The 23,224-nt window shown below is 46.4% G+C and overlaps 1 protein-coding gene across 12 annotated transcripts in view; it reads right to left on the reverse strand.

The window, feature by feature from the left end:
* Positions 1 to 23,224, reverse strand: part of RAB11FIP4 (RAB11 family interacting protein 4) — a 132,196-nt gene that overhangs the window by 31,988 nt on the left and 76,984 nt on the right. The window contains exon 1 of one of the 12 annotated variants that reach the window (XM_087750662.1): positions 1,845 to 1,905. The exons of 9 other annotated variants lie outside the window; for them this stretch is intronic. The gene's annotated coding sequence lies outside the window, so the exon portion shown is untranslated. Of the gene's footprint in view, positions 1 to 1,541; positions 1,629 to 1,791; positions 1,906 to 23,224 lie in introns of those variants that run through there. 2 more of the 12 variants (XM_087750660.1, XM_087750661.1) reach the window with 2 other exon arrangements.

Genomic DNA, 23,224 nt, shown 5'->3' on the forward strand with positions numbered 1-23,224 from the left:
TAAGAGAGGTTTTAAAACTGCTTGAAGGCTACCACATCTAGCAACGGGAAGAGCTCAAGCTCCTCTCAACTTGGGCAGATGCTGCCGAACAGCCGCTAGAAATTCCACAATCATCTCCTCCTGTACGCAGTTGTGTGAATAGTATTCCACACTACTGCACAGATCTGGCGGTGACACTGTGCTGTTCCCCCCTCCTCAGAAATCAGAAGGGCCACAGACAGAAAATCACTCGCAGCTCCAGCAAGTTCACGCTTCCCTCCTTACTGAGAACCAAGAAATGATTAGGGAAGGGCAATCCAGTCCCATCGCTGGGGAGGCAAGCCCACATTCAGCACACCATCTGACTGGTAAGACTGCTTTTAACAGGAGCAACTATAATAGCATATTAAAAGGGACCATAATCACATATTATACTGGTATAAGCTTGAATACAGATACCATGAAGTCCATGCTCAGGGAGCCTATTCTGAACCTATTTCAGAAGCGTTCTCTCATCTGTCCCTCCTCCTTAACATAAGTAGTTAAATCAGACAAATAACACGAGGTCTTTTTCAGATAAATTGTTATTTGTGCCCCCAAAGCCACTAACCTTATAAATCTGCTGGAATGAATGAAGATTATTGGTACTACCAAAGCAGCAACATCAAACTGCCACCCCAAAACCCGCACTAGCACGGCACAGAGCACGGGCAGCCCCGGGACTGCTGCCATAGGTCACTTCTGTGTAACAGAAAAGCACAACTGCCGGTCTCCATTTCAGGGACAAACAACTCCAGACCGAGAACTGTTAACATCTCCTACGCTCCCCACCGCTGAAAGCTTCAGAGGAAGATCTCTGCTGCGTGCTGCTTTCTTACGCTGCCAAGCACATATTGCACAGGCCCAACGCTGCTCAGCTAAGTACATCAGAGGCAGTACCGCTTCACCGACTGCATCAGGGCAACGCAGGTCCCACATGAGGGCTATGTATGAGATCTGTAGTTATGGAACAGACTGTCGTGACAGCCACATACTAACTGCAAATCATTTTTTCCTGGCTATGTCACCAGCGTCCCAGAGCCAGCAAATGCATTCAGAACCACAGTTGGGTATTAAAAACATTCCACAATAAGTAATGGCAATCCAAACACCATCACCAGCGCCACAGAAAATAATTACAGAACAAGCCCCTTGCTTGCATTCACCCTTAAAAAGTACTCTTTTCTTCCCCTTTTAAAGATTTTGAAGCCCAGAGAGTCAGGCGTCTCCAGGTGACAGCCCCGAGTGCCGCAGGAGGCTCGGCTGTGCAGAAGACACCCCCTTCTGCCCCGACACCCCCATTTCACCACGCATGGCTGCCGAGGCACAGCCACATACGGTTCTGCATTTTCCCCATATAAGAGCGCTGCCAGAGCTCTCCAGGACCTGCCTGCTTCCACAGCGAGTCCAACCTTTTTCAACGTACACAACTCCGGAGTAAAAACCCCCTCCCTAAGCAAACAAGAAAAAAAAAAAAAAAAAACAAAAAAAAAAAACAAACCAACAGCAGGGTTTCGCTATACCTGCGTTATTTCCTGGATTTCAAAACGCTCCCTGCAACCGTGAAAACGCAGACAGCGCTGCAGAAAGGTCACAGAGATGCCTTAACACCCCGCCTCGACCCCCAACGACCCTGCATACACCAAACCCCCTTCCCTCACGCTGCAGCCCCGGCGCCGGCTCCCGCTCTGCCCCCTCAGGGGGCAGAGCGGGAGCCGGCGCCGGGGCTGCAGCGTGGAAATCCCCAACACCGCCGCCAAACTTCCTCCTCACCCGACACGAAAGCACCGGTTGCCTCCCGCCTTCTGCTCCCGGTCTTCCCGTACCTGGCCCGGGAGCCCGGTACCGTCCCCCACGCCCCGTCCCCTCCCCTCAGAGGAGGCGGGCGAAAGGCGGCGGTAGCGCTGGGCGGGCAACAGTTGGCGGCGCGCGCGGGGCCCGCCCCGCCGTTGCTAGGCGACGCGGGGGGTCGGGTGTAGGCGGTCGGTACCGGGGTTCCGTGAAGTCACAGCGCGGGTGTGAGGGGTGTGCGGACACAAACGTCCCCGTCCCACGCCGGGGTGAGTTCGGGGGGTTTGTGGGTTCGTTGTTTGCGGTTGGCTGCGAGAAACCGTTTTTCGGTAATTCGTGTGAGTGACGTCTCCTCCACCCTGCCGGTGGGTTTCGTCGTAATGCTTCAGTTTTGCTCCAAATTACCCGTAGCAACAGGAAATCCTTGGGGTTCCTGAGAGGGAAATGCTTGGGGTTCCTGAGAAATTAAATGTGGCTTAAAACCCGAATAATTCTAAATATATATATGTCTGTGCTCAAACCTAGGGCAGCCAGCACGCGGTTCGGGAGAAGGGCACCCAGCAGATCTGGGTGAGGGCAGGTAGAGCATCGCCTCCGCCCGGGCAGGTGCACCCACCCTCCTCTCCTCCCCGGTGTCGGGGCAACCAGCCCCATCCTGCGGATGGTGCGCACATCTGACACGCCAACGGAGGAATTTTTACAGGCCGATCTCGTGTTGCCGACACCTCGTAAAGAGAAGGGGCTGCCCTGGCGGCCAGGGCCCCCGAGGGCAGCGGGATGGCGGGTCCCTGGACGGGGACAGTCTCTGGGGACACCAGGGTTCACTGGGGATGACCTTGCCTGCCGGGTGTGCCCTCATTCCTACAACTGGGTGACGATAAAACGCGTGTACGGCCTCCCCGTGATGGTGATACCAGTCCAAAACACCCTCAGTGTGCTACAAAGCAAAACAGATCCTGTTAGGAAGTGATGTCTGTTTTGTCCTTGATTTTAATCCCTTTAGTTACAAGATAAAGAAAAGCAAAACAAAAAGGCTGAGAACACTCACACTGACTTCATTATTTTACATTCACTTCGCTTCTTAGAAGTTGTGTAACTTCCTTTTTTGCAACACCTCCTAAGAATTGTGTTTACTGTGCTGTCTGTGCTAATAAAGACAAAATTAAAGAAATAAAATCTGTTTCTGTGGCTTTGCAGTAGAGGACTCCAAGCCAGAGGGTGGTATTCAAACAAACATTTTCTGCAAAACTCCTGTCCAGGAGCCAAACTCTGCCCTTCCTGACTGTCACAGTCCTCACTGGAGTGCTAACACACGGAAGGGAACACCGTCCTGCGGGATTCAGCCAAGAGACGAGCACCTCCCTCCCAACCATAATGGCGCTGAAAGACTTGGAAAATGAAAGCATCGCCAGTCGTTACCCTGCCGTTGGATCCGGCCATAGTCCAACACCCGTTTTTAAAGTTAACTTTGGGTATTTCAAAAGAGTTACGCAAAGGTGTTCGTGGTGTACTTTAGTGAGTGCTCATGTACAGTTACAGAGATGCTGAGCGAAAGATGATTAAGGTACTTTATACTTCTATCCTCAAATCTTTTGGACTTCACTGTGTCCAAAGACAGGGCGCATTCTGGAGAGGAGAGAGGCCCAGGAGTTACTTGGAGCAGAGGGTACTGAAATTATAAGAAAACAGACCAAAGCAGGCAGTGACAAGCCCGCCGGCTCACGCTTCACTCAAACCCATCTACCAGCTTAACGTCGCATGTCCCAGGTATTGCCTGAGCCTGCCTTCATTTGCATCGCAGCCAGCAACTTCTAAGTGTAAAATATTGTTGTTCAAAAAGGAAAAGAAAAGAAAAGAAAAAGAAATTCATTGGCCTCAATTCTTATGCGCAAAGCTTAAAGCAATTCACTGAACTTGACCCTTTAACCAGTTCATCGAAAGAGAATGAAAAGAATTTGCTCTCTGCTGAAGAGAGAAGCACGGGAAGGGTGGAGGATGCCTTCGGTTCAGTGTAATAAAGTGTAACAGCAGCAGATGAAAGCGAAGTGCACCTTCAGCCACGACACGCTGCCATCCTCACGTGTCCAGGGAGGTCCCTCGGACTCAGCAGGGCAGGCCTCGGGGCAGGTCCCCGCACACACGCGGGACCCGGCAGACCCTGGGCTCCCTGCGGTGGCAGCGGGGCTCCGGAGCCTTCGTGTTCAGGAGCTCTCCTGGGAAGCAGAGCAGAAGCTGGTAATGAATGGTGTAACAGGGATCAAAAACACCTCCCAGACCTCTTTCTATTCATTAATCTAAATTAACGGGAAAGCAACTTTTACAAGACAGATCTGGGGACAGACAACTTCACTGCTTATTAAATAGGATACTTCTAAAATCTGCTTTTCCTTTCAGTATTCATTTTGAAAGAGGTAGTTCTATGTCAAGGCTTCATTGCAGAATAAGTAACAATCATAAATAAGTACTTGCACAGTACATTTTTTAATGGTTTCCTGAAAGATGCAAGTAAGAAGTGTTTGTATTGTTACACTGATCGGGCAGTATTACGGCACGTTGTGAAACGGTTCCTGATACTTACAGAATGATTAGCCAACACAGCCATACTTTCAATAGCCTATGATGAGCAAAATGTAAAATAAATGTTTAACAGATAAAGCAGCAATAGTTAAAACTAATATTATAATAGAGATGTTAAGAACATAAGTACAACTGTTTGGTACACCTGCTGAATGTGTTACTCAGTATGCTACCCAGGGCTTTGCCATTTATTACACAGTAATAACTGAGAAGATATAAATGTCTCATTGATAGAAGCATTCCTCAGTAAAGGTCCTAGAAAACATAGAGGTTTTAGACAATCACTTCTTATTAAGGAATGACTGTATAAAAACTTTATTAAATAATAACCATAGCTATAATACAGGTCCATTTCTCACTTCATTAAAGCTAAGCCTGATTAAGTGGAGATTGTTATAGGCTGGCTTTGATCTCCATTGAGACAAAAAAACCATTATTTTTTACATATTTCATGATAAAGTGATAATTTTGTGTTTAATACAACTTATGATTTGTTTCCTACAAAGGGAAAAGCAGAGCACGCTGTCATGGCTGAGAGAGGGCAGGTGGCCATCACTGCCTTCTCTTGGAGGAATGAGAACTGCATCGGGAGTGGCACAGACTTTCAACTGCTTCATATCTAAGAGCAGCAAGGGTGAGGAGGAAGGGCTGCATGTCTGCATGAAATGCCCAGGATAGCAGTTTCTGCTTAGTAAGACTGGCAGCTGCAACTCCAATGAGTCAGCGCCACAGAAGGAGATGTTGCATGACCCATTTTTCCCATCTGAGATTGGAGGTCTATTCTCTTGTCATGTCTTCAGGCAGCCGAAGAATCTGTGCAGGTTAGTAATAGCTCAGATGACCACAGACACTGAAATATGCTCCAGGCTTCATGCTTAGTTTGCATGAATAGGATCTGCACACTGAGACCCTCACGAGCATGGTATTTTCTGACTCCATCAATAGCAGATTTTCTGCTTTTCAAAGGAAAACTGTGCAATGGCAGACATGCTCCTCCACTTCCATAAAAGCTGGCCCCTGAAAACGGCAGGGCATTCCCTCACACTCAGTTCCCATCTTACTTCATCTTGTTTTTTCCTAAATCCCACCTGCCAAACGCCCACTTGTACACAGTGGTATTTGCAAAGTAGGTGTACTCTGAGTCCTGTCCAGGGTTTGAGGTTAGGAGAGTGACAACTACCTGTCTGTTAATGGAGAGTAGACTTTTATCCCCATTACCACAGGAAAGAAAAGAGATGGCTACAGTGGCAAAAGGATGCTTGGTACTGCCAGATCCCACAGATGAATAACGCTAAGCATTCTGAAAAAGGTGCTTCCAGAAGCATGCCAGAGGAAATTTGGGCAAAATATTCATATTTGGGTGCTCCGAGGAAGATTGCTAAATACATAGCTGAGTGCCTGAATCACAATCACTGCTGACTTCCAGCAGCAGCCAGAGCGCCTGCCGAAACCAGGCGCTCCTGGCCAGGAAACGCTGGGCAGGGTACGTTGTTGAAAGGGTTTATGGCAGGGCAACCTGCTGATCCTGTACAAAGCACTGCAATTTCTTCTGGAGCAATTCTGAACAAAGGCTGGCACCTCCTCTGCTGTTCCAGAGGCAGAATCCTTCCTCTGAAGCTCACTAACGCATCGCTCACAGGCTAGTCACTCTAATGGCAAGAAACTGGAGCTGAAATGTGAAGAACAGAGACTAATTAATAATGAAGATAATGAGATCACCAGAATGCATATACCAAACCCGCATCTTAATTATCTCATGAAAACTGGCAACTCCAATCATGCTTTAAGGGCCTTTAATCATGCTCTCTCTGATGAATATTGGTGGATATTTTGCACAGATACTTATGTAAAAATACCTTTTGCGTGTGTTTTCCCCCTACAATAATAGCTGGCCAAGTTACTACTGCATGTAACAACTCTGCTTCAAAATGAGATATCGCAGACTAGTAATTACAGCTGGTCTGATCTTCATCTCATCTCCTCTCATCTGATTTTGAAGTGCCTCCTTTGAAGCAAATGCAATGAGACTGGTGTGAATTACTGCAGTATTATTATGAATCACTTTTATCATGGCGGAACAAACCAAGAATGATCCCTAATTACGCTAGTCTCTGCAGAAACACAGGGAACACATGTCCCTGCCCCAAAGATCTTACAATCAGAACAGGCAAAGGTAGACTTCGAGGTAGGGAAAAGGGGACAGAGGGAGTGCAGAATGAACTCTCTCCCGACTGCCATTTGTTCCCACGACTTGTTTGCAGGGGAAGTCAGAAGGAGGCTAAGATAGGATGAACCCAGGAAAAGCGTGGAGCTGCTGAGCTGAGGACTGTAGGGGGGAAGAAGCAGGCGGCATTTACAGCAGACAGAGCCTGTTCAGCGCCTTCTGCAGTTTCCTCCCTGCCCTCCCTATCCCTGCATCCCTGGACGAGGTGAGGAGGCCAGCTCCAAACTGCAGCTGCACGGGTGCATTGCTCTGGGTGGAGCTGCCTCAGCTCAACCCCTGCTCCCACTCCCAAAAAACAAGACCCTCAAGTGTCTGCAGAGTTTAGCAAGTAAGGAAGCAGCTCTTTAAACTCTACACCATGGGGCAGACCGTGGGGGTCTGCTCTCCCTGTGATCCCCATTAACGTTAATAAGAGCAGAGTGCTTGCTTGTACGCTATCCTCAGGAATACAGCAGGCAGCCTGGCAGATCAAACAGCACAGGTCAAGCAAAGGGCTCGCAGCAGAAGGTCTCTGCGCAGACGAGAGCGCTGAAGGCAGGATGGGGCTGGCTGAGGGCCCATTAGCATCAGTTCCTTGGGCCTATAATGAAGTTGGACCTAACTCTATGGCATGCAATTGCAGGATAAAGACATTTCAGGGGACTTACGCATCGCTCTCTCTAGAGATGAGCTACTTGCAACCTCTTTGCCATCAGTAAGTTACATTTTGGTTGCTTAATGAAACTGCATTTGGAGAGGTTTTCTGTGTTCCTCCCCAAAAGCCTGAGGGACAATATGTCAAGAACTGCAAATCCAAAGGCCAGATATTGGAATGGGATATGCACCCCCCTCTGAAAAGCAGTTTATTTTTTGCTCACCACTGCAACTCTATCATTAGGTTTTTCATATCAAGCTCTGAAGGTGTCTCATAATAGTAGCTGCGAATCCACAATTAAAGCACCTTTGTCAAAACCGTTACAAAAATATGCCAGGCACAACATCTATTCTATTTAGCCTTTGTCAAAGTGCCCAATAATAAAAAATTAAAATAAAACAACAGGTTACATGAGCAAATTCAAGTGAAAAATATGTAGCCTGTCCTTTAGAAATGGGCTGGGAGGATTGTGCAGACTGAGGGCATGGACACATTCACTTTGCAGGTAAGAGCACAGAAGACGGCAAGGAAAGCGTGAGCATACCTCAGCCTCCTCAGAGCTTAAACCAAGGTGGAGCCAAGCAGCTCCGTGTTGCACCAAAGAGATGAAAACCTGTTTACTCAGCTGCCTATGCTGTGGCAAATTAACTCAGCTCCTCTGAGGCTGGAGTACTGTAGGCTTTATTGGCTGGTTTATCTGAGCAAGCAACTGGCCAGGAGCGAGGCAAGCCTGGCGATGTGGACGGAGCAGGGGGTTCTGACAGCCCTTCTGATGGATGAGTAGCTCTGCTGGATTCTGCTTCACACGGTCTGTAAAAGACAGGCTGCTGGCTGAAGAACACACCTTTTGGTAGTTTCAGCTCTGAGCATGTTTTCATGACATGGTTTTAAGCTTTTAGCCCCTACTCTGCATAATATAACTTGTTAGCAGAGGAAAGGAAAAGAAAAACAATCAGCTGGCCAGGACAAGAATAATTCATGCTCACCAGCGGCTAATATTTCTCACATGGCACACGGCTAACAGCAAGGTCACATAACAGAGCACCCTGAAGCACTGAAGAGCCTGTACTGACCTCACAGGTGCCACTTCGCTTTGGTCCTGCTGCTTGTTTGCATTAACGTATCTCTTTAATCACACAATCACACGCTATTTCCCACTGGTCTGGATCTGTTCAGGACACAGGCTGGATGGTGCTCAGTTTATCAGCAACTATTCAATATCTGCTTTAGTCTCCTTGATCAAAGTGTAGCTTCATGTCTTATTTACGGCTACTACTAACAGCCTGCTCCATAGACAGAACTACTTATTTTCCCCCAAGCTTTTCTGTGGTGTTCATCACCCTGACATCTGAGTGCTTTGCAAAGATTAATTCATCTTCATAAAGCCTCTTCAAAATGAGAGAAGATGGTATTGCCATTTTACAGATCAGGAGCTGTTGCACAGACAGATTGAGGTCAAACATTTCCAGTCATGATAGGTCCTAATATGAAATGTCTCAGATCTAAATTTTTTTAGATATCTTCAAATATAACACCAAAACAAAAATCTTCTGGTTTGTGTGTTAAAATAGAGCTCTGACTGGCTCTTTATGAAGTCAGGTATTACAAGAACAGGAAAGGAGTAGGAACTGTAAGAAATAAGGATGAAAGCTTTCCGACTGCCAGTCTCAGGAATACTGAAAACCCATACAGATAACCCATGTGGATATAAAACACATTATGAGCCTTCAATGAAGCAGCAAAATATACCTTGAAAGACTATACACATGGGAATTCTTCTCTGCAGTTTACAACACAGGACCAAATCCTGAGAGCACAGTTTAAGGTAGGAGGAATTGCAGGTTGTCTCCATTTCTTGGGGTCTGGCCCATTAAGCATGGATAAAACCAGAAAGCTTTGTAGTGTAGAAGACCACCCTGGGAAGGAAGGGTTTTGTTTTATTAGTGTGTTAAAAGCATCTGTGGATCAAATGTGCCAGTATCACTTTACAGCATGAAAAAGCTGCCCACGGGACTCTCAAGACTCATCTTTTCAAACGCTGATACCTCTTTGTCAGTTTTAATAAAAGGCAGCTACAAAAACAAAGTGGGCCATGTGGTCTCAATGAAGCAGAGACCGTGGCAATCAATAACAGAAACAATCTGCACTTACTTGCTGGGAGAATTTGCTTTTAGCAGCAACATCTATATAACAAGACATCACTCAAGACCTCCCTTCGATTTTTCTTGGGACAATGAGCCCACTGTGCCCAAAGCACATCTGTGCTTATGGAGATTTGCAAATCCAGGACAGTGTTTAGACCGATAACATGACCATGCAACATATGATGATGGATCGGAGCTTGCAGGATGTTTGATCCTCCCTCTTCTGTCCTAAACTGGACACTTTTCTGTCTCAAAAGAAAACTTCTCTGATAAAAATGTTGATTTTTTTAATGCAACAACATAGACATTATTGTCTGCTGCACTTCACGGTCTCTTTCACAGAAGGCCACAGAAGTACCCTCCTGGCTCTGCACATGGGTCTGCCAGATACAAGCTCCTGTCTCCTGGTTTTTAGCAGATGAATGGGGTAGGCGTACAGTTAGGAAAGACAATGAAACTTGGCAAGAGGAGGGACACGGAAGCTAAAAGAAAGCCTTTTTCATTTGTTATCCCTGAAAGACACAAAACTGCCACAGCAAATGTCTTTCAGTTAAGACTCCCGATACGTCCCAGGCCCACAGACTGTATATGATTTAGATCAGTTAAATTACACTGCACATGAAAGTTTTATTTGTTTGGAAAGTTGCAGCTGAGGCCATTAACCTTCTCTGTCTTACCACTCCAGTGCCATCTCCATGTAGCACATCCTAGTAAGTGGGGCTTCTTAAACAGAGCTGGTCATCTAGCCAAATGCCACCAAGGCCACGCGCTGGCTGTCACACCCATGAGGAACAAGGTGCCTTGACTCAGTCCCCTGGCACTGACAGCTATGGTCTCTCCATCAAGGCTAAGAAGGAAGTTGTTTGACAGAGGGACAAGAAGGTTATAAAGTGCAGGACCTGAACTGTTTGCTGTGTTTGACCATTTTCACAAGATTAAGCTGGCGCGGCTCTGTTTGCATCTGGGGCTCAGGGACTTTGCTGCCTTACAGTGATCTGTAACCTCTTGCAGTGCCAGCGCTGAGCACTGCAGTGCCATGCCAGCTGAGCTGCCATCTTCCACTGTCACCCGTGGCTGCACGGTGACAGCACAGTGTGACAGACCCCAATATCCCAGCCCCTTGCAGTCCCTAGGTCACCACGGATACAGGAGGGACATGCACCGGTCCATTTTGTGTGACTCTGGCACATCGGTGACGCTGTCGCTTTCAGCTGCTGCATTCCTCATTTTTCACTTTTTGGCAGATTCCTGGCTCTTTGCTTCACCAAACGAGGAACCAGATGTTTTCAGTTCCTTTTGACTGAGAGACACTGCAACATTTGCGAGCAGAGGAGCTGGCTTGTCAGGTTAAGCATGTTTCAGTAACTAATGTTAATAAAATCATCTCAGTCTAAGTTGCAGCTACTGCAAATTTGTATATGCCTGGTTCAGGATTACTTTTGGGTTTAGGATCTTGGGTCATACAGAAAGTCAGGAATGGGCTCAAGCATTAGCTCTATCCAGAAACAGAATTTTCATTCTTGGGTACGGCTAAAATATTGCAACCACCAAAATATTAACATATGGATGGAAAACCCCCACTACTGTCTCTAAGTAATGCCTAGAAAGCATTTCAGAGGCATGGTAGGATATTACAGAGGGAAGTCCAATCGCAGTAAGAAACATACAGATTTTAATTTAAAAGTCACACATGGACAGTCTTATCAGCTGAAACATGAATTGCATTCTAGCCTTAACAACTCAGTATAGACATCAAAATGATCCGATTTCCAACCTGGACCGTCCCTCGCACGTTCCTCTACCTCTGTGATTTGTGGTTCCTATTCAGCACCCATTTGCATTCATATTGAAATCTAGCAAGCCAGGTACTTCCATCAGCTCTGTGTCACACCAGGAATATACAGTAAGTCAATTTTCTGTGGCACCAGAGAATGACAACTCAATACTTTCCATGACATTTCATTTTGGTGGATTTTAATCTTGTCCCTAAGAGACAGGAGCTGCTAGCCACTGCTGGTTTGGGGGTTTTTTTGCAACTGTCAGATGCATAATAAGGAAAGGATCAGTGGAAAGAGAAGAAGAAAACAACATTTTTGCATCGTGGAAGTGGTGCTTTGTAAAAATACCTCCAGTGAGACAAAAACAGAAAATAAAAGAGAAAAGATACATGCAGAAAACTTTTTTGACAAACCTTGCAACCAGAATTATGCCCTCTTCCTCCATGCCACCCTTGCCCACACATCAGATCCCTTTCTCAGTACTTTATTCTGGTATCAGCCAAGACCCAAATCCAAGGCTCCCTGGGGGCGCAGCACTGTACTGCGATAAGCCAGCTGCATGAAAACCAGGAGCTAAGTCAACAGAGTTCAGTGAACATCAAGAGAGTGAGCAGCAAAGGGGATCTACTTAGAAACAGAGCATCTATGAACAACCACTTGTTCATAGGGACTAATGGACTTGCCTTGCTCCCCCAGGTATTGTCACTCCAAAGGTACATAAAAAGGCTTAGAAAACTCTGTCTTGGTACTACAGCAAACAGCTCTACAAGGGCTACAGCAAACTAACCACCTAATGCAGAGATGAGAAAGCAACAGGGATTTTTCTCGTACAGTCATTTCATGTTCTGACCTTTGCTCTGGCCCAGCCAACTAGAGACAGACCCTGTCGGGACACACAAAAAGCCCAAGATCCCAGACCACAAGACATAAAAACATTTCTGTGCACTGATTGCCTCCTCACAATAACCTCATTATCACAGCTGTCAATCAACAGGACAAACCAGTCACTAGCATGGGAACTACTGATACGAGATGCTCACCCTCAAATGCATTTGCTGCCTGGAACAACACAAATGATGGCAGCTTTAATACAGCAACAGGCTCCTCAAAGGCAGAGCGGCAGTCTGTGTCCTGTCTCTTCACTGCAAGAGACTGGATGGGTCGCAAGAGGAGATTCCCTTTGGCTCTGTGTGATGCTACTGGCACTGTGGCGTACAGCCCCTTCAGTTCCATACCGAACTATCACTCCTTCGGAGATAATTGTTTAACAACCAGATGCACAGACTGTCATTTAGATTTATGTCCCACAATGGTGACGTCCTGTGATCAGCCTGAAAAATCTAAGGGCCTTTTTCCTTATAGATTTCCCAGCACATAAATCTTATATCCACTTGCTATCCCCTGTCATAAGTGGCTACCCAAAACCTGAGTAGTATTAATCATTCACCTGGTATACGATCTCTCTGTGTATTATGTAAGTCCTTGATTTACTGATAAAGGGTGGCTATATTCCTAACTACGCCGACATAAGGCTGGATTCATCACTTGTGTCCAGTTCTGATCTCAGTTCTCCTCAGCCACTGTTCAAGACAGTGGCATAACGGTGAGAATTTGGTCCTGATTTATTGACCTTATTTTCATAAAAATTCTGTCATCATTTTAAAATCAGCTAAAAAATCTTTCCCAAGGCAGAGATGTTCATAAACCTACCAAATACCCTGAACATTCAGCGCCTGAATCAGAAACTGTAACAGATGGACTCAGAAGGCTTTTTTAATATGGACTATTAATAAGTGCAAATGTTCACAATGACAAATGCAATGTATTTTTAGTCTGTACTGGGATATTAGCCTGGTCTTCATCAGCACTTTTGGCAAACTTCCCGCTTTGACACAAAACCACAATACTCTAGCTGCGAGGCTGGTGTTTGTCTAAATACACAGCCACACAATCACAAGCTCTTTCCAGCCTCATGCTCCTGTTTCAGAGTAAGGTCTGTAAGCATGTGCGCTGGTCTGACTACCTGCAAGGTGTGTCTGTCCATTCACCCTGCCTTATTTCTCTCCAATAATATTCTTATAACTGGGATTGTTTAATGATTGCAGCTTAGTTAACCTGGAATTACTCTAGTGTAAATCAACTCAGAATCAGGCTTTGCTATTGAAATGAATGGATTAACTCATGATATAGCTAAGCAGGAACACCTGGGTCTGTACTATAAACATCACAAATGCAAATGTCTTTTTTAAAGTCAAGTCTTTTGTCATTATTTTTCAGAGAGTAAAAACTAGGCAGCAGTGAGGAGGGAAGATGTGGCTGTATGCAATCCAGCCTCAGCAGCATGGATCAGCACGTGCACGGGGTCCCAGTCACCTTCTGTCTCTGCCGTGTCTTTCCTTCCCAGCTCAATGCCTGTAGCACAGCTACACCAACACCTCCAAAAGCCCAACATGGTTAAACGACCTTGTCATGCTGTGAACCTTGGCTGTAAGCAATGCAAATATTTTTAATCCGATTCTTGTGGCCATTTCCCTAGGTTACACATGCAATCTTAATGGTTCCCAAAAGAACACTGTGGTAAACATAAACTGTGGTAACAGTTTGACAAATGCCAGCTGATGTAAAATGGACCTATTTTTTGTGTTTAACTGGAAGCAGTCAGGATTTCGTATCTGTAGTTTGTGTTTTCTTCTGGGATCGTTGCAATAGTTTCTACATATCACAAGTTTATTCCAGTAGGAGCTCATTTTTAAATGGAGCGCACCAGAAAGGACAGGGGGAAACCGGGGGTTACTGCACAGGGAGCCTGCACAGGTGGCTCTGTGCTGCTCACCTGCAACGCTGCTGTGTTGTGAACAAACAGCTGCGCTCATCTCCCCAAACTGCCGCAGAAGCAGCTTTGCTCAGGAACCGGCCCTTTGGAGGTGCTTTCTGGAGCTGCAGGGCAAATGCAGGAGAACAAGGGAGGATGTTCCAGGGCAACGCGACTTGCATACTATCAGTGTAATTTCATAAAACTTTTATTGAAAAGAAAGAGTGGCTACTGCCATTTCACTGCAGAGAAATCTGACATAGACAGGCTGTGGCTTTTAAAGGTGTTCAGACACCTACTTCCCACCCTTTAATTGCTTCTGTTCCATATTTGTCTGATAAAAGCTCAAAGAAACACTTCAAGGCTTTGCTAAACAGCAGGAATCCAGCCTAGGTGGTCTCCAGCCCTAAAACTACTTCCAAGTGACTTCTCCAAGCTCAGACAAGAAAACCATGACAAAGTTAGGACTTGGATGCTCATTTCCCCATTCTTGCGATGCCACTCGCAGGGCTCTGATGAAGTACCTTGCTAGGACGGATGCTGCACAGGGCTAAAAATATCCTCATCCATGAAATATTTTCCTCACACATTTGGCTTCGCTGCTTCCCTCCTCCCTGAGCAATGGGCAGGTACGAGGAGAGAGTATTTCACAAGATTAATTGCCTGCTATGGCAAAGAGGATACGTTTCCTTCTACATCTGTGTTTTTGTTCACTGGTGCTCAGACAAATGCCTAAGCTGTGGGCAGCGATCTGGAGCGACAGCAGCACTCTGGCTCCCGAGCACACAGCACAGCAGTTATTTGTGAGGGCGGCTGACTGGACCAATTGTCTTGCCTTCCCAAGTGATATTAGCATTTTATCATTAAATCATAGTTAACATCAAAACTGAAAGTATCCCCAAGGCCTGAATAAAGTACATCACAGAGCTCCTCAGATGAAACCAATTTTTCATCTGCTGTTCCTGGGAAAAGTGATGATTTTTTGGCATCCAAATATGCTAAAGCAAGCTGGCCACCAGATACAGGCAGCCCACAATAAACCAGTGAGCACCAGCACTTCTGCCAAAGCCTGGTCTAAAGTCTACTGACATCAGTAGCAAACCTTCCTTTCATTAAAGACACATTTTGCGTTAGCCCTCAGAATCTTCATTCTGTTATCTTCGCTCATTTTGAGTCCCAACTATGCTTCATGAACATCTCCATTGGTTTGAACTGGTTTGCCTGTTAGGTGCTGTTGCTGCCCTGCCTGGGGACAGTGCTGACCATGCGAGTGATGGCTCCTCCAGGCAGGCTGAATCTCTCTGCAAGGCTGGGAGATGGGGTTGGAAACTTCTGGTACCCTCCTTCTACCAAGCTTCAAGGGGAATGGAAAGCGTGTCCTACCAGACCGCTTTGCTCCTACACAACTGCTCTGCCTGGAGAAAACATGGAAACTGCAAGTCTGGTGTATGACCTCATGCAAGTCTCAGGGGAAAAGTGCCCTTCACTCCAGAGGTAAACCTGCCCTCCCTCTTTTCCACCCTCTTTGCAGAGCTGGCTCTGACGACACTCAGACCAGCCGTACATGTCTGTCTTCCACATCTTTTCACTTCTCCCAGGTTTTAATTGCTTCTGTTTTACATTTGGGTGACCAAAGCTCAAGAGAAACAAGTTCAAAGGCTTTCTCAAATCGCAGTATAACAGTAGGTGGTCCCCCCTCACACATCTTACAATTAGACGAAAGGAAAATGAAGGAAATAATTGCAGTGTCCATATAGGGCCCCTGCTGTCAATTATCCCTGATGCAGGGCATCTGCTCTCTGTTTCCTTCCTGGTGGCTCAGCCCCAGGCAGGCAGAGGCAGCACTGACAGCCCAAGGACGGACCAGCACCATCAGTCGCTCCTATCTGATGTCCAGCACGACTGAAGATTGGCTTCATCTGACTGAACACAGACATTTAATATCACTCTAAAGCCCTAAGATATTCAAAGCATTCACAGAGATGTGGCACAGCCCCTCCAGGAGACCATGCCCATGCAGCAGCACCATCAACTATCGGCACAGGCGCCCAGGAGACAGAGACTACAGATGAGAAGAGACGTAGCCTCCATGGGTGCCGCAGCACAGGGCCCCTCTTGGCACAGGGCTCCACAGCCCCGTGTCAATGTGAACACCAGTTCACTACCTGGCTGCAGTTTGTTGGGCTTGTTAGGATGCCTGTGTCACTGGAGCTATAGGTACGCCAGCCAGAGCCGTCACCCTTTTTAATAACCTGAGCACGCTCTGAGCTGTGTGATCCATTCTCCCCTCAGTCCCTTCTGGGAAGTACAATTTAAGTGGAACAGCAACAACTGAGTTTCTCCACCTGAAACCCAGAGGAATGCACAAGACCCAGGGGACTCTCCTGTGAGGCTGCAGACACTGCCGTCACCTGGGAACTCCCCCCATGGCTACACAGGCTCCTCTTAAGACAGTTATTGGATTACAATTTCGGGCTCAGTGCTTTATGCTTTAGGCTCTGTCAGACCTGTTTAATCAGCTGGTAATGTGACACTTCCTTCTATAAAGACCTGAGATCTGCTTCCCTGGCAGCATGCCTTTTCCTCCAGGAGGTCAGCCTGGATCCCTGATTTCTGATGTGCTGCTGGCAGCACAGAGGCAAAGCAATTAAAAAAAAAAAAGATCAGGACGGTTGTTATTTCCATCTAAACCTGACAGGACGTCCTGCTTGAAAAGGATATCTCAGTGTGCTCCTGCAGGCTGACCCATTTCAGCCCCAGAGAGCAGGAGAGGCTGAGCTCAAACCTTTGGCTTCCTCCAAATTCCCACTGGGTTTAAGTGCTTGAGGTGATTAAGGAATGAGAAGTGAATCTCTAAAAAATGAGAGGTGGCACAACAAACCTTGCATACAAATCTGAGCAAAAAAAAACACCACAAAAGAGATATTATCTACTAGTCCAGGAAGTTTACTGAATAACTTACCTTGCAAGATTTCTTGAGACAGGAGTGGTGCTCAGATCTGAAACATCCTAACTGCACTGAAAAACTGCCCCCCAATTCTTATCTCCTTTACACGTAGTTTTCTTGTCTCCCTCATTCATTTCTCATCTTCCAGCATCTTTCCATTCTTTTGCTAAGTCACATTTAGCAAGCAATGTAGAAAAATGTCACAGGAAAAAAGCCCGCCAAGGTGGTCCCTCCATAGCCGTATGTGATTTTCACTTTGAAAAGTGTTACAAAACATCCCAGGTGAATTATTTACTAAGGCTAAGAACTTAGATACCACCATCTCACCTGGATGCACTGGTACCCTGCTTGGTGAAGAAGCTGGAAGCACCTCCTGCCCCTCTTTTATACAGCAGACCCCAAGATGAAAATTTCTGGACAGTCTCTTACGCAGCACGTGACCAGGCAAAGCCACTCTTGTTATTTCCAGCATGCAAACTCTGTTGCCACTGATGGCTATGAAAAAGTAGCTTTAGTTGGGCATGAATGAAAGGCAATGACTAAAACATTGTATGAAATTGATTTAATAAGGTTCAGTGATTGAAACAGGAAAGTTTTCCCGTAACAATTTGTTACAGGCCAGACTCAGCCACTGTGACCAGCTCTGCCAGCAGCCTAATTGAAATTTATGAAGCGAGTGGGGGCAACAGCTTTTGCTCTCAATTAACTCTGAAGAAAAGTTGAAATCTTTTTAATCATTCTGAATTATCAGCCCTTCTTTCATCTGATTTTTTAAAAGGTCTGGATATTTATGCAGCTATTAAGAATATTCAGAGGTACCATAATTCACAGCCATAATTTGGGACCATGTATTAAACTGCATGTTTCAAAGGCAGGATTAGAGAACAGGAGACAATTAGTATTTTGTTCTGAGGGAAGCAGGTAGGAATGTCCTACAAATACTCACTGCAAGGTCTGCATCTAGTCCCAGCCCATCCTGTCACAGACTTCTGGCTGCAGATTAAATTGGATATATCTGGCATTTCCTGGATTTTGGTTACAGGTACAAAAATTCCAATTCTGCCATTCTTGCTTACACTGACCAGTGTAATGAATTCCATTCATTTGGAATTACTCCTTATGGCTTAACTGAACTTGTTTGTAGGGAAAAATAACACTTCGTGGTAGCTACATGAGACCTTTGAGTCTGGATACAGTAAAATTGGGGGCCAACCAGACCTTGGATTGGGTCTGTTTCATATGATCTAAAGGCCATATTCCCAGGCCTCAACACGTGCCGCTGACCCCCCGCTTGGCTGGTCTCGCCCTGAAAGCAGCAACGTGTGTGTCGTTCCCCAGATGTGGTTCCCAGCAGCTCGTGCAAGCAAGAGGCAGTGCTTGGGCCCCAGGGAGGAGCAGCAGCTGAAGCTGCAGAAAGCTTCATGGGAGAATCTTCTCCTCATGAAAATATCCCTATTAATAAAACAGTAGGGAATGCAGAAAAGCAGCTTTATCTCAGAGTAAAATGTTTCTTTGGGAGCTCCCTGAGGAGTCAGTAGCAGCTTGTTATGGAGCTAACATGTCTTTTACTGCTGCAGCCACGTGAATAAGAAACATTTCAGTGTTAGGAGCAGTTGAGAGAGGCACAAAGCAGGAAAGCTGGGCAAGCAGAACAAGTGGCTTTGAGTAACAAAACCTGCAGCTACTGGAAAACCTCCTGAAAGGTTTTGAGTTTGAAACAATCCCTGACCTAATTAGGTGGCACTGTTCCTGGAGAATAGAGGAAAGAACAGAAAGAAAGGAGGGGGAAGATAAAGGGAGGAGAGACAGAGAGGCCTAAATACTTTGCAGACCAGTCCGAGCTAGAGCTGCCCAAGGCTGATGCTTTATTTAACACGCACGAGCAAGCTCCATGAAGCACGAGGGAGGCGCAGATGAAAGGGGACTTTCTCCGTGCTTGTGGACAGTCTCCTTGTGGAGCACATTTTACACACTGAGATGAATGAGGGAAACAGACAGGAAACATCACGTTTTGTGGGGATCTGGAATGAACAAGAAATATCCATGCTGGTTTCTGTTACTAAAACATCACATTTTTCTCTAAGGTGAAAAAATGGGTTAGGAATCCCTAAGCAGCCTTGGAGAAAACAAGTATTACAGTGAATTGGGCCCAGATATGATAAGGATGTGATCTATTCTGCATCTTTCCCAGAATGATTCCCCATCACTCACGGCACAAGCACAATTCAGAGGCAACTGGCACCTCTGAGCCAGGAAGAGCATGGTTCACGTGCACAGGTTACTTGGGTGACACACAGCAGTTCTCTGCGGGAACAGGGCCCGCAACTCAAAACCAAGCAATACTATACTCTTGAGGTCATCACAAGAGGCTGCAAGGGAGTAACCAGGAATACCCACATGGATACCGCCATGGAATGCACAGACACAGGGTCTCTCCAAGGCAGGAGGCCCTGGAAAGCCCAAACCATCTAATCAATAACACACTACACACAGAGCTCCCCATACGCCCCCTGAACCACCCTCTGCCCAAGGGAGCCAAGGGACACATCTCTTACTTGCCAGGCTGTAATATTCATTCTTAAACAGCGACAGGCCAGACTCTCACTAGCATGTACCATCCCAGCGCTGACTCCAGTGAGCTCTGCTGATTTCAATGGCAAGATTCTGGTCCGGTATCTCCCAAATGATACTGGAAGCAGAGAAGAGCTGGGGCCAGCCAAATCCTTATCACTTTTCAGCCAGAGAGGTTACAGGCTGAGCCACAGCTGGCTTCCCGCGGACACCCTGCTGTGAGCAGTTCTGGACAGCAGGAGAGCTGATGAGGTGCAGCAGTCTCATCTGGCCGCCATTCAAGTACGACAGCCCCTACTTGAACTACACATTAATTCAAACAAGGAACCGAAGCTACCAGGATCTGGCCCAGCCATCAGCTGTTACCACAGATGTGTGAAGCCTTTGAACTAAGTTTCTTTAAACTCACAGTCCTCCCCACAAAAAGCATTTGTACGATTGCCCGATCAAAGAGCATCGATAAATCGAGTCCTGACTTCTCTTCCTCCCACTGCAGCATTCACTATTCCCCGAGGAGCCCGTCTGAATTCTTCACTCACTGTACTCTGTGACTAATCACCTTCATCCCCACAAAAGGAGCTGCTGAGAAGCGCTGCTGTATCAAGATGGGTGGCACAGAGCGGTCCCTGCCCCTCGCTGAATGACAAGCAGATACACTCATCTCGCAGGCAGCTGCGTGAGTCACAGAAGCTGCACGGGCTCTCCGCATTGCTGCAAGCTGCCTTCCTGAGGATATAATTTTAGGCAACTGAGCTGTGAAAGCACTGCAGATGAGGGAGCCACACCACTGCCCTGGCCTTTCCTTACAGGACCACAGCTAGCCCCTTCAGGGAGCGTGGCCAGCCCAGCCCTCCGCTGTGCCTGCGAGTCCCTCAGCCCTATGCTAACATGTCCTTCATACGAATACGCTTCTTCACAGGATGCCTCACAGTCTGTGCACGTCTCTGCCCTGAAAGGTTTTAAACCAGGAGTGTGGACATACCTGCAGTGATCGCTGTTTGCATCAAAGGCATGGGCAGAGGCTGCTGTGAGCGTGGAACCAGCCAGTCATGTCCGCCCACCCACCCCACATCCAGCCCACGCAGGCACCACACATGCCAGGGAGAGAAGGCTGGGAGAGCCCTCTTTAACACTGCCGGCTTCAGTGTACAGGGCGATTAGCTCTGTCCTGCAAGGCTGTGACAGAGGCTAGAGATGAATTCAGACACCCCGATCCTAAACCAGTCATACAACCACAACTGTGCCCTTTCCTCTGGTTTGGGATACCTCTGCAGGGCCTGTATTTCCACAATCACTTTTTACTCCATTAAAAGCAAACACAAACAATTCAGAAAGCGGAAAAGCTCAGAGGGAACAAGAGCTCACTGCACATTCTAGTTCTGCGTAAGAAAACAGACATCTTAGAAAATACAGTCCAGCCCAGCTGAAGTCCTCATCTTGAAAACAACACTGCTTTATCACAATATCTGTCTTTGGTGCACAAGGAGTGGAAACGGCTCGCTGGCGGCCGCACCGCCAGGCTACCCTGTTGCATCAGCAGCGCAGGGAGAGATCTGCAGAGCCCACAAAAGGCGTGCAGGACTCCGGGGAGGCTGTCCGGCTCCCCCCACACGGACAGCTTTGCTGTAGGTAGCACTGCACACACAATGCAACTAGCTCGCTCCCGAAAAGAGAAAGCTGGCAGAGGGGGAAGGGTCAGGCTCCGCTTTTCCAATTTGGAAGGTTTTCTAAGAGGCATCTCCTTCACTCTCATACCATTCAGTTAATGGCTAGTTAGAGCAGTTTCACACTAATTGAAAGCAGACTTCTGTATATTTTAACTGTGGCTTTTAGCCTGATTTACATCCCTGATCTACAGCACACTTAACAAAGATGCCTTTTGGGGGAAGAAAATTTATCATTCCTTAATTTAAAGTTGTACTTACTGAGAATGGCTGCGCAAGTCTCTATAGGGAATTTCAGGGTCTCTAAGCCTGTCTTGGTAGCAGCGAAGTTTTCTCTCTTGCCTTCGCACAAGTGAGATGTGAAGCCAGACCTGGGACTCGCTCTGTGTCTGTGCTGATGAGGGCTCTCAACTGTGTATCGTTGCCAAGACACCGGGGAGAGACTCCAAAGCCTCCAGATCTCGCCCTGGCTAAGGCATTCCTAATCAAATGCTCCTTTCAACAGGCGCTTCCAGCACGGCCACGGGCATCACATGGAGTTGCGAACAGCATCATTTGCTTTGATTCAGGTAAAGCTAAACTTCCGTGCAGTGCTTTCACCAGTTTGAAATATTGCTTATTAACAAAACATCTTCTGTCTGGAATTGTAAGAAGCTCTCTACGTTAAGTCTTACTTTTGAAACAAATCAATTTTCTGTCTCACCCTCCTGCTTTGAGCTGCTCAGAGGAGATCACAGAAATGATGGCAGGATTGAAGTCTGCCTGCAGGTTTGATGCTGAAGTCTGCAGTGGAATCAGTTATTTCTGAACAACTCTGAGAGTCTGCTATGCCAAAAATTTATGACCTGCAGTTATAAGTTTCTTGACATCTGGAAACACAGGGAATTCATAAAATCAGCTGCTGCAGTAACACACATGAATAAACTTTTGCTTTATGGCAACAGATCCTAGACAGTCAGGTCTCATGATGCCAGATGCCAGTACAAATTCACAAGGCCTACCCCGAAGATCTCAGAGTCCAGAACACAAGATGTATGAAGCTGCAGAGAGCGAGAAATAGCCAGATGAAAGGAAAACAAAAGTCTGAAGTGCAGCAGAAGCCAAACTGCCTATCTGATTTTTCACCACCTCTCTGCTACCTCTCAAAGGAGTACAATAGGCGTCACTTTGGGCTCCCACCCTTTTGAGTTTGTTGTCCCTTTCATACCGTGTTAATTGTGTTAATGGCTATTCCATATCTTAGTGGTGTTAACCTGGAAAAGGTTCACAGAGCTCATGGAAGCCTGTGCAAAACCAGACGAGATGAACAGGCAGTTAAGAATCCCATTTTCCATTGCTCCTATGTTACAGCCGATCCTGAACGCACTCCAGCTTCCTTGTTCAACATTCATCTTTGTTTCTACAGGTAAGTTGATTACAATACAAATGCTTACATTATGGAAGTCAGATCAAAGCGTTTCAAAATTATCAGGATGACTGATCTGACAGATTATTTTTATATTTTGTTTTGGTTTAGTTTGTTGGGTTTTTTTCCTATGGATCACAAACAGTTCTGATAATGACTTCTTGAGTTAGGATAGGCAACATTTTTCAATATCTTTCAGTCTTTAATGGTATAGAAAAAACATTTCCTGCCCTTTCCTATTAGTTAATAATAAACTAGATTAACTTCTAACATTCAGATTTCTGCAACAATGGAAATTTTTGGACCCTTAATTTTGCTGATGGGGATTGCTCAAAGTGGGAAGGGTCAAACACTTAAAAGATTAGAGTTTTCAGGGAGGATATACTTTAATCCTCTTCTTTCCTCCTACGGTTACCATTATGTGTGTGTAAGTAACTTAAAACGAACTCCTCGTAGAAGACCACGTGTGGTGTGGCTAAACCAAACCAGTTAAATGTATCTTCCCAGTAGGGCCTCAGTTCCTGATTTCAAATAACGAGGTTGTAAAGGAGGGTGGGAAGCAAAAGGAGGCAATAAGGTCAAAGAAGTACTGAGGGAAGATAATGCTGGTTTTGCATATGGGTTTTCACACTTCTTTATACTCCCAGAGACACATTTTG

This window comes from Nipponia nippon, unplaced genomic scaffold, assembly GCF_047370975.1.
Source record: "Nipponia nippon isolate SJK-2023a ecotype South Korea unplaced genomic scaffold, ASM4737097v1 scaffold_14, whole genome shotgun sequence".
In the NCBI taxonomy this organism is placed as follows: domain Eukaryota; kingdom Metazoa; phylum Chordata; class Aves; order Pelecaniformes; family Threskiornithidae; genus Nipponia; species Nipponia nippon.